Source organism: Loxodonta africana, chromosome 22 (genome assembly GCF_030014295.1).
Source record: "Loxodonta africana isolate mLoxAfr1 chromosome 22, mLoxAfr1.hap2, whole genome shotgun sequence".
NCBI lineage: Eukaryota > Metazoa > Chordata > Mammalia > Proboscidea > Elephantidae > Loxodonta > Loxodonta africana.
The window spans coordinates 24587974-24600130 of NC_087363.1; positions in this window are offsets into that span (position 1 = coordinate 24587974).

Sequence of the window (12157 nt, forward strand, 5' to 3'; positions counted from 1 at the left end):
TTTATGTCTGGATTCTCAATTCTGTTTCATTAGTCTATGTATCTATTGTTATACCAGTACCAGGCTGTTTTGACTACTGCGGTGGTATAATAGGTTCTAAAATCAGGTAGTGTGAGGCCTCCCACTTTGTTCTTTTTTTTCAGTAATGTTTTACTTATCCGGGGCCTCTTCCCATTCCATATGAAGTTGGGAATTTGTTTCTCCATCTCATTAAAAAATGCCATTGGAACTTGGATTGGGATTGCATTGTATCTGTAGATTGCTTTGGGCAGAATAGACATTTTCACAACTTTGAGTCTTCCCATCCATGAGAAAGGTATGTTTTTCCACTATGTAGGTCTCTTTTGGTTTGCAGTTCTGTCTTATAGTTTTCTTTGTACAGGTCTTTTACGTCTCTGGTTAGATTTATTCCTAAGTATTTTATCTTCTTGTGGGCTATTGTAAATAGTATTAATTTGGTGATTTCTTCTTCAATCTTCTCTTTGTTGGGGTAGATGAATCCAACTGTATGTTTATCTTGTATCCTGATACTTTGCTGAAATCTCCTATTAGTTCCAGTAGTTTTCTTGTAAATTCTCTAGGGTTTTCTGTGTATAAGATCATATCATCTGCAAATATACTTTTACTTCTTCCTTACTAATTTGGATGCCCTTTATTTCTTTTTCTAGCCTAATTGCTCTGGCTAGGACCTCCAATACAATGTTGAATAAGAGTGATAATAAAGGGTATCCTTGTCTGGTTCCTGTTCTCAAGGGGAATGCTTCCAGACCCTCTCCATTTAGGATGATGTTAGCTGTTGGCTTTGTATAAATGCCCTTTATTATGTTGAGGAATTTCCCTTCTATTCCTATTTTGCTGAGAGTTTTTATCATGAATGGGTGTCAGATTTTGTCAAATGCCTTTTCTGCATCAGTTGATGGGATCATGTGGTTCTTGTCTTTTATTTACGTGATGGATTACATTGATTGTTTTTCTAATATTGAACCATCCCTGCATACCTGGTGTGAATCCTACCTGGTCACAGTGAATTATTTTTTTGATATGTTGCTGAATTCTAATGGCTAAAATTTTGTTGAGGATTTTTACATCTAAGTTCATGAGGGATATTGGTCTGTAATTTTCCTTTTTTGTGGTGTCTTTACCTGGTTTTGGTATCAGGATTATGCTGGCTTCATAGAATAAGTTTGGGAGTATTCCATCCTTTGCTAGTTCTGAAATACCTTTAGTAGTAGTGGTGTTAACTCTTCTCTGAAAGTTTGGGAGAATTCTCCAGTGAAGCTGTCAGGGTCAGGGCTTTTTTTGTTGGAAGTTTTTAAATTACTTTTTCAAATCTCTTTTTTAGTTTATTTAGTTCTACCTCTGTTTGTGTTACTTAGGTGGGTAGCGTGTTTCTAGAAATTTGTCCATTTTCTCTAGGTTTTCAAATTTGTTAGAGTACAATCTTTCATAGCATTCTGTTATGATTCTTTTAATTTCAGTTGGTTCTGTTGTGATATCACCCATCTCATTTCTTATTCAGGTTATTTGCTTCCTCTCCTGTCTTTCTTTTGTCAGTTTGGCCAATGGTTTATTGAGTTTATTGATCTTTTCAAAGAATCAGCTTTTGGTCTTAACTCTATTGTTTTTCTCTATTTCATTTAATTCTGCTGTAATTTTTATTATCTGCTTTCTTCTGGTGTCCAAGGGTTTCTTTTGCTGTTTTCTTTTTATTTGTTCGAGTTCTTGGGTTAATTCTTTGATTTTGGCCCTTTCTTCTTTTTGGATATGTGCATTTATTGCTATAAATTGATCTGTGAGCACTGCTTTTGCTGTGTTCCAAAAGTTCTGGTCAGATGTGTTTTCATTCTCATTTGATTCTATGAATTTCTTTATTCCATCCTTAATTTCTTCTATAACCCAATAGTTTTTGAGCAAGGTGTTGTTCTGTTTCCATGTGTCTGATTTTTTTTTTCCTTGCTTTTTCTGTTGTTGATTTCTCTTTATGATCAGAAAAGTAGCTTTGTAATATTTCGATGTTTTGGATTCTGTTAATGCTTGCTTTATGGCTTAATATGTGGTCTATCCTGGAGAATGTTCCAGGTGCATTGAAAAAGAAAGTATACTTGGCTGATGTTGGGTGGAGTGTTCTGTACATGTCTATGAGGTCAAGTTGGTTGGTTGTGGCATTTAAATCTTCCATGTCTTTATTGAGCTTCTTTCTGGATGTTCTGTCCTTCACCAAAAGTAGTGTGTTGAAGTCTCCTACTATTATTGTGGAACTGTCTCTCTCTCTTTTCAAAGCTGTTAGTTTTATGTATTTTGGAGCCCTGTCATTGGGTGCATAAGTATTTATTATGGTCATGCCCTCCTGGTATGCTGACCCTTTAATCATTATATAGTGTCCTTCCTTATCCTTTGTGGTGGATTTTACTTTAAAGTCTATTTTATCAGAAATTAATACTGCCACTCCTGTTCTTTTTGATTGTTGTTTGCTTGGTATATTTTTTCCATCCTTTGAGTTTTTGTTTGTTTGTGTCTTTAAGTCTAAGTTGTGTCTCTTGTAGGCAGCATATAGACAGATCGTGTTTTTTAATCCATTCTGCCACTCTCTTTACTGGTGCATTTACTCAATTTACATTCAGCATAATTATTGACAGGTATGAGTTTAGTGCTGTCATTTTTATGTCTTTTGTGTATTGTTGACAGTTTCTTTGTTCCACTTAATTTTCTGTGCTAAGTCATTTTTCTTTATATATTTCCTTTCCCTCTTTTTCATTGTTGTTGCTTTTTTATTTGCTGAGTCTTTATATTTTTCTTTTGTCGTGTAGGATTGTTAGTTTCCTTTGCGGTTACCTTAATAATTACCCCTATTTTTCTAAGTTTAAACCAATCTTTTATTTCTTTAATATTGTCTTGACTTCCTCTCCATATGAAAGATCTGACTTTTTTTAGTCCCTTTTTTTTGTTTTGATATTGTCGTCTTTTACATAATGACATCTCTGTTTCCCTGTTTTGAGTATTTTAGCTTTGATTTACTTTTGTGATTTCCCTATCTAGATTGATATCTGGTTGCTCTGTCCTCTCTTCTAGTTTTGGGTTGTTATCTGACATTACTGACTTTCTAACCAGAGGATTCCCTTTAGTATTTAGTATTTCCTGTAATTTTCGGTTTTTCAAGTTCCCTAAACTTACGTTTGTCTGGAAATGTCCTCATTTTGTCATCATATTTGAGACAGTTTTGCTGGATATATAATTCTTGGCTGGCAATTTTTTTCCTTCAAGGCTTTGTATATGTCATCCCATTGCCTTCTTGCCTGCATGGTTTCTTCTGAGTAGTCTGAGCTTAGTCTTACTGACTCTCCTTTGTAGGTGACTTTTCATTTATCCCTAGCCACTCTTGAAATTCCTCTCTTTATCTTTGGTTTTGGCAAGTTTCATTATGTCTTAGTGACTTTTTTGGGGGGATCTACCTTGTGTGGGGTTCAATGAACATCTTGGATAGATATCTTCTTTCATGATTTCGGGTAAGTTTTCTGTCAACGAATCTTCAACAATTCTCTCTGTATTTTCTGTTATCCCCCTTGTTCTGGTACTCCAATCACTCATAGGTTATTCCTCTTGATAGGGTCCCATAGGGTTTCTTCATTCTTTTAAACCCTTTTATCGGATTTTTCCTCAAATATGTTGGTACCAAGTGCTTTATCTTCAGTCTCACTAATTCTGATTTCCAATGCCTCAATTCTGCTCTTATGACTTTCTATTGAATCGTCTAATTCTGAAATTTTATTGTTAATCTTCTGAATTTGTTTGCTGTCTCTCTATGGGTTCTTGCAGCCTATTAGATTTGTCATTATGCTCTTGTCTAATCTGCTTAAGTTCCTCTAATGCTTTCTCTATGCATTCCCTGGCTTGTTCTGCATTTTGCCTGATCTCCTTCCTGAACTCTTGAAGAGTTCTGTATATTAATCTTTTGTATTCTACCTCCAGTAATTCCAGGAAGTTCTTTTCATCTAGATTTTTTGATTCTTCGTTTTGGGAGCTTGCTGAAGCCATCATGGCCTGCCTCTTTATGTTATTTGATATTGACTGTTGTCTCTGAGCCATCAATAAGTTATTGTATTTATGTTTGCTTACTGTGTCCTAGCTCCTTGCTTTTTGTTTTGATATGCCCAAATTGGCTGCTCAAGTGAGCTAGTTTACTGGCACCTTTGAAGTTCTAACGTCCTATCACTAGGTGGTTAGAGCTGATATGCGAGCCCAGGAGTCCATTCACTTTTCTTATATGGATTCAGCTCAGGTGTCCAGATAGTCACCAAGTGTTTGGTGCACACTCTCACCTACAGTCCTAGATGAGCAGAGGTGATTGGTGTAGGCACAGGTATCTGGCTGCAGTAGGGGGTCATGTGCTGAGCAAGGCAGGGGAATGACAACTGCCCCGAGTGTCTGTGAGGAAAGCATGTCCCTGTTCCCTAGAGTGTGTAAGTGGGTAGGTTTTGCATCGAGACTATGGGCACCCAGTACTGTTGGCTGTAGGGACTGGGAGGCACCAATTATTCTTGGACCCCTGTAGCAGGTGGCTAGGTGTTGTGGGTGGAGCCACCAGTCCTCAGGCCCCTGATATGGGAAGGTAAGGACCCTGCTTAATACGCAGAGTGGTGTCAAATGACACGAACTTGCTTCTCCACCATGTAGATGAAATAGCTGAAGTTAGACTGCAGCTTTTTACCCTGTTCTACTGTGCTAATGAGGGCCTATGCTGTTAAAATGGGCCCACACAGGTCTATGCAGGGGTGAAAGACAGTCAAAGTCTGTGGATGTCTTATGCCTGTGCCTAGGCAAAGGAGATGTTTCTGCCCTGATTTCCCAGCTTAGGTGATACGGTAGATTATTTTTTCCCATTTGCTATTTTGTTCCCTCTTCAAGGCTGGGAGAATGGTTCAGGGTGAGTGCAGGGTCCTTCTTCCAGCCCAGGGTATGCAGCCAGCTGGGACCCAGTGCAGAGCGGGAAGGAAGCAGATAAGTGGGCGAGAGGTTTTTCCCAAAGGGGTATTTTTGGATTGTGGTAGGTTAAACGCAGGTACTTATCATTTGCTGCTGATCGTGGGCCACGTCTCTGTTCTGGAGGGTTGAGCAGACTCTCCACCATTCAGCTTCCCCTGATGTGGAAAATGTGTCCTGAGCACCTCCGCTTGCCTAAGCGCGCTCGCAGCAGCTGTAGAATCGCCCCGTGGGGTGCTGGTTCCTGCCAGGTCAGGTCTGGCAACAACTTGCTGCTTCCGAACCATTTCTCCTCCCCCCACCTCAGCCCGATTCCTCAACTTGCATTTGATGTTCAGGGGTCCTAGCTTGTCATATATAATTGACTCACTTGTTTTTCCAGGTCTTTGTTTTAAGAGGGACCACAGGAAGCATCAGACTACTCCACCATCTTGGTCCCGCCTCCCTTTGCCAATTTAATTGTGTCATTTGTCTTTTTGTTTTTGAGTGTAGGAATTCTTTATATATTCCAGATATTAAACCCTTAGCAGCTACATGACTTGCAAATATTTTCTCCCATTCTGTAGGTTTTCTTTTCACATTCTTGATAATATTCTTTGATGCACAAAAGTTTTTATGTCCAATTTATCTATTGGATAATTGAAGTACAATTTATCTTTTCTTTCTTTTGTTGCTATGCTTCTGGGTTAGTATCTAAGAATCCATTGCCAAATACAAGGTCTTGAAGATTTACCCCTATGTGTTCTTCTAAGAGTTTCATGGTTTTAGTTCTTGTATTTATTTAGGTCATTGATCCATTTTTAGTTAATTTTCATGGATCTGGTGAAATAAGGGTCCAACTTCATTTTTCTGCCTGTGAAAATCTAGATATCCCAGCACCACTTGTTGAAGAAACTATTATTTCCCTATAGAATGTACTTGACACCTCTGTCAAAAATCAATTGACCATCGATGTATGGGTTTATGGACTCTCAATTCTATTTCATTGATTTATGTGTCTATCCTTACACTAGGCATGCTAGTACTTATATCGCTACCACAGTGTTTTGACTACTATAGTACTTTTTTAATCAAGACTTGAGTCTTCCAACTATGTTCTTTTTTCCAAGATTGTTTTGGCTATTCAGGGTCCTTGACAATTCCTTGTGGATTTGAGGATCAGCTTCACCATGTCTGCAAAGAAGCCTGTTGGAATGTTAGTAACCATTGTATTGAATCTGTAGATCACTTTGGGCAGTATTGTCATCTTAACAATATTAAGTCTCCCAACCCATGAACATGGCATATCTTTCCATTTATTTAGATCTTCTTACTTTCAGAAATGTTTTATAGTTTTGAGGGTACAAGTCTTTCATCCTGTTGGTTAAATTTATCCCTAGGTATTTAATTCTTCTTGATGTTACTGTAAATAGAGTAATTTCCTTTTCAGATTGTTCATTGGTGGTGTATTGAAACACAACTGATTTCTGTGGGTTGATCTTGTACCCTACAACTTCGCTGAATTTTTTAGCGCTAGCTTTCTTATGGAATCTTTGGGGTTTTCTATATATATAGGAACATGCCATCTGTGAATAGAGCTAGTTTTACTTCTTCCATTCCAATTTGGATGCCTTTTATTTCTTTTTCTTGCCTAATTGCTGTGGCTGGAACACTCAGCACAATGTTGAGTATCAGTAGTGAAAGTGGGCATCCTTGTCTTGTTCCTGACCTTAGAAAGCTCTTTTACCATTGAGTAACTGCAATGGATTGATTACTTTTATGTGTGGCCTTTCTAGCCATGATCTTGTAACTCCCACCCAGGTGGTTATGTGATAAGGTAATTGTGGCCTACCAAGGGGATTGGTCAGTTTTGCCTTAAAAAAGAGCCAATTCCAGAGTAGGAAGAGGAGCCCACCACCACAAAGGAAGGAGAAACCAGCAGTAAAGACCCAGCAGCAGAGACCTGGCAGTAGGAGATGGTGTGGTGGGTTTCTTGGCCCACGGAGTGAGAAAGCTGATTGCCTTTGGGCAGAGAGTGAGGGCCAGGGAAAGGTGTGCCTGTGAATACAGCTGGGAAGAGGCTTTCCTGATGGAATAACTGTATCCTGAGTGTTCTTGAGCCTGTATTGTAACTCTTATTTCCCTGATAAACCCCGTAACTGTGACTATGGTCTGTGAGATCTGTGTGGCCATTGCAATGAATTGTCAAACCCAGTGAAGAGTGCTGTGGAAGGGACAGTTGGTGTCAGAATTAGTAAAGACGGCAGAGAGAGGAGGCTTGCCTGGCCTCCACCTCATGGGAGTCAGCTTTGCACTGTTGATCTTGATTCTCCTTTCCCCTTGTGGGGTTGGAGGTCAGACACTGCCCTCAAGCTATTTTTACAGTAATGTTAAAACCAAATCAAACCCGTTGCCATCAAGTTGATTCTGACTCATAGTGACCCTATAGGACAAAGTAGAACTGTCCCCTAGGGTTTCCAAGGAGTGGCTGGAGGATTGAGTAAATGTTGATGGGTTTTTCCTTAAATGCCCTTTATCATCTTAGGGAATTTCACATCTATTTTTAGTTTGCTGAATGCTTTTTATCATAAAAGGTATTGGATTTCATTAAATGCCTCTTTCACATCAATTGAGATGATCATGTGCTTTTTTTTTTTTTTCCTTTGTTCTATTAATGTGGTGTGTTTCATTGATTGTTTTTCTTGTGGTGAACTACCCTTGCAATCCTGGGATAAATCCCACTTGGTCACGGCGTATAATCCTTTTAATGTGCTGTTGAATTGTTTGCTATTGGACTTGGTTTGCATTTTGTTGTGAATTTCCTCATCTATATTCATAAGAACTAAAAAACCCACTCTGTCCTGTAGGGTCGCTATGAGTCGGAATCGACTTGACAGCACTGGGTCACTGGGTGGTTTATATTCATAAGGGATATTGGTCCGTAGTTTTTTGTTTTTTGTGTGTGTATGTGGTGTCTTTAAATGGCTTTGATGTCAAGATGTTTTGGACTCATAGAATAAACTAGGAATGACCTCATAGAATGGTCTCCTGTTTTATGCAAGAGTTTAAGAAGGATTAGTATTAATTCTTCTTTAAATGTTTGGTAAAATTTCACAGTCAAGTCATCTGGTCCTAGATTTTGTTACAAAGTTTTGATTACTGATTCAATTTCTTCACTTGTTATGGATATATTGAGATTTTCTATTTCTTCCTGAGTCAATTTATGTAGTTTTGTGTTTCTAGGAATTTCATCTTGGTTATCTAATTTGTTGCCGTGTATTTGTTCACAGTAGTGTCTTCATTTCTGATTTTAGTTTGTCTTTTTTTTTTTTTTTGTCTAGCTAAAGGTTTGTCAATGTCATTGATTCTTTTTTCAAAGAACCAACTTTTGGTTTCATTCTCTGTATTGCTTTCCTATTCTCTATGTCATTTATCTCCACTCTAATCTTGATTTTTTTCCTTCCTCCTGCTAGCTTGGGGCTTAGCTTCTCTTCTTTTTCTAATTTCTCAAGTTGTAAAGTTATTGATTTGAGATCTTCTTTTTTAATGTAGGCATTTACAGCTATAAATTTCCCTGGACATCCTTTGCTGCATCCCATAAGTTTGGGTGTGTTGTACTTTCATTTTCATTCATCTTGAAGTATTTTCTAATTTTCCTTACGGTTCTTTGACACATTCATTATTTAAGATTGTGTTTTCACATATTGTGAAATTTCTGTTTTTCTGCTATTGGTTCTTAGCTTCATCCCATTATTATCATAAGATATACTTTGCATAATTCCAATCATTTTAAATTTATTACAATTTTATTTTTGGCCTAACATGTAGCCTATCTTGGAGAATGATCCATGTGCACTTAAGAATGTGTATTTTGCTGTTGTTGGGTGGAGTGTTCTATGTATGTTAAGTCCAGTTGGTTTACAGTAGTGTCCAAGTCCTCTGTCTCCTTATTAATCTTGTCTGAACACACTATCCATTTTAGGAAGTGGTGTATTAAAGTCTCTATTATTGTACAACTATTTCTCCTTTCAATTCTGTCAATATTTGCTTCATATGGGCCTGTTGTTAGGTACGTATAACTGTTATATTTTTTTGACGACTTGATCCTTTTATCAATATACAAAGTACTTTTGCCTCGTGTAGCAACTTTTTATTTAAAGTCTATTTTGCCTGATATTAATATACCCATCCCACATGTAAACTGAGGCTATAATATGGCTAGGACTTGAACTATTTCAAATAGTATTCAAGTTGGCCACATGGATTTCTGGCCACTTTGTTCAGAGGCAAGTTTTTTACAAATCTGATTTTACATTTAGGCACAAATGAATGAGTACCTTAGCCAAATGCCAGTTCCACAGTTCAGCAAAGGCAGTATCCTTCAGCAAACGTGTGTGGTTTTAGCATGGAAAAGCTAAGGTCTGACCCTTAACTATGCCTGCACAGGTCTTGCTTTTAGCACAGATCCACTGCCTTCTTTTGTAGAAGGCATCTGCAGATGCTGAGCAGGAGGCGATCTCAGTAAGCAGGCCCTGCTGAGGCACAGATTTGACTATAGAGAAGTCCTTCCTATATAGGCCTTTTAGATACCAAAGATAAAACAATTACATGGTCCTTTACTATGTTTTTTTAAACTAGTTCTACAGGCCAGGCTTTAAACCACAGTTAAGTTCCACATACATTAAGGACACAGAGTGTAAGCTCCAGGCTGTCACTGTTAGTCCCAGTATAGAAGGAAACATGGAAAGCCTATCCCAAATTCCATCTCTTGTTACATAGTTCTGAGCTACACTCGAGGACAAAGGACAAAATGAGGAATTCAGGCATTTTTTCCTACATGGCTTAAGGGTCACTCTCCACTTGCGAATCTCAATTTATCTGTCAATATAATAAACCGTGACCATGGTTTTATACTTCTGAGATTTACACTGCAATTTTCACTAACGGTGACAGATTTTACTTATACAAAAAAGGAACAGTGTCCTTATTAAAAAATGCCATATTCTTACATTGGAATAGAGAAAACATTCCGTGAAATTATTACTACCACAAAGGTTAACAAAGTAATGAGTAAGGCCTGTGCTTGGAACAGTCTTGAGGAATCAGAAATGATTAGGAAGTCAAGGAGGAACAGCAGAGGTTTAGAAACCTGCTCCATTAGATCGTTGTTGTTGTTGTTTGCCATCGAGTTGATTCTCACTCACAGAGACCCCACAGGACAGAGCAGAACTCCCCCACAGGGTTTCCTAGGCTGTAATCTTTTATTTATTTATTTTCCTACTTAATCTTTACGAGAACAGATTATCAGGTCTTTTCTCCCATGAAGTGGCTGCTGGGTTCAAACTGCTGAATTTTCTGTTAGCAGCCAAACTTAAACATTGGCCACTAGGGCTCTTTCCCTCAGATTAGGAGCAATGAAAGAATTAAAACAAAGAAGAGAGGGATTTTTCTTTTAAGAGAAAGTTGACACCTTGGAAGACAACTGAGAGACAAATATGGATGACCCTACCGGTTCATTTCCTCCCCATTTTCTGTAGCTTAGCAAAGAGCCAGCTCAGTGGGTCTGCAGGTCTGTGTTTAAAAGGCTTATCCTCTAGAGGCTCCTTCTGTCTAACAGTCCTACTTCCCTGGCCAGGAAGCTTCCACTGGTACAGTCATACAGATGTTCTCTACCTTCCTTTCCCTAAAATATTTAGAGTATTAAAGAAGTTCCAGCCCAGTTATGCCCAGCACACCTCCCTTAGTGATAACAAAACCTTGGAGAATCAGGTGCATCCTATCACTTTTCTGCTTATAAGATTTCCCCCAATAAACCCTAACCCACTGCTGCCTTTGAGTCGATTCTGACTCATAGTGATCCTACAGGACAGGGTAGAACGGCCCCACAGAGCTTCCAAGGAGCGTCTGGTGGATTTGAACTGCAGACCTTTTGGTTAGCAGCTGTGGCACTTAACCACTACGCCACCAAGGTTTCCTCCAATAAACCTTAGACATCAAAAAAAAAAAAAAGGAAATGCATCCAGATGGAACTACTCTTAAGGAGAGAGTCAGAAAAGAGGGCATTATCTTATTATTAAGCAGGAGGTGTCCTGGGGGTCCAAAGAAATCTAAAAGAGGAAGACATGCAAAGTCCCAAGAGACTAGAATAACTTTCCCAGAGGGGACTAGGGCTCAGGAAACTATTGGAAAATGGCTTCTTAGAGCCGCAAAGAAAGAAGCCATAAGAGCAGTTAAGGACTACCCTTCAAAATGGGGCCAGCTATACTAAGTAGTTACGGAAAACCTTGAGAAAATATTGGAAGTACTTGTTCAGTCTCAAGGTGACAGAGTAATAAATGGACACAGGTTTTGCCTGTGCTGTGTTAACTCTACAAGGGAGGCATGTATCTATTACCTAGAAGACTGTCTGACCCATAGCAGGTACTCAGTATCTGTTGAATGAGTATCACTAAAGGGAATCCAAGGAGGACAATAACAGATCACAAGCTGGCTGGATAAAATGCTATGGGAGAATATCTCCTCATAAAGGCATCCAGTTCAAGAAGGTAAAGGTGAACAAGATTACTCTGAACATTTGATGCTTTTGGTAAACATAGAACTCTGAATTCATCTCTCCCATAATGGGACACCCCCAAGTCCGGGACAAAATCTAGAAGAACATGTTAAAAAAAAAAAAAAAGAGTCTGGGCCAAAAAGCAAAAGAACAGTAATTTCTATATAAGGAAAGGAGGACCAATATAAGCAGCAGGTAATAGTGTTAGAAACTCAACAGCCTTCTGGAAAGGAGCAGAGAACAGCAAAGAAAAAAATGCCAAATGTGTCTGCAATAAATGGTACTTCTTGCCTGAAACATCCAGAAGCTGTAGACAGTATCTTCAGGAACACATAATTAAAGGTCTTGATTTTTCACTGGGTCCCTGGAGGAACAAACTTCAGAAGCAACAACAGCAGCCATCAGCTCAGGAAACTGCCAAGGGTGATTCTTTACTGAGACACATGTGGGATGAACCCCACTCCTACCTTCAGGTGGCAGTTGTTCTGACCTGAGCAACTCCACAGCAGAGCACAGTGTCCACTGAGACGGGCTGCTGACAAGGGGTGGGAGAAGTTATGTGGTAAATCTACCTGTATCCTGTGAAGGTAGAAATGGATATGTGCCTTCACCGGAAGGACCGGTGAGAAATGGACTTTGCTGAGGCAA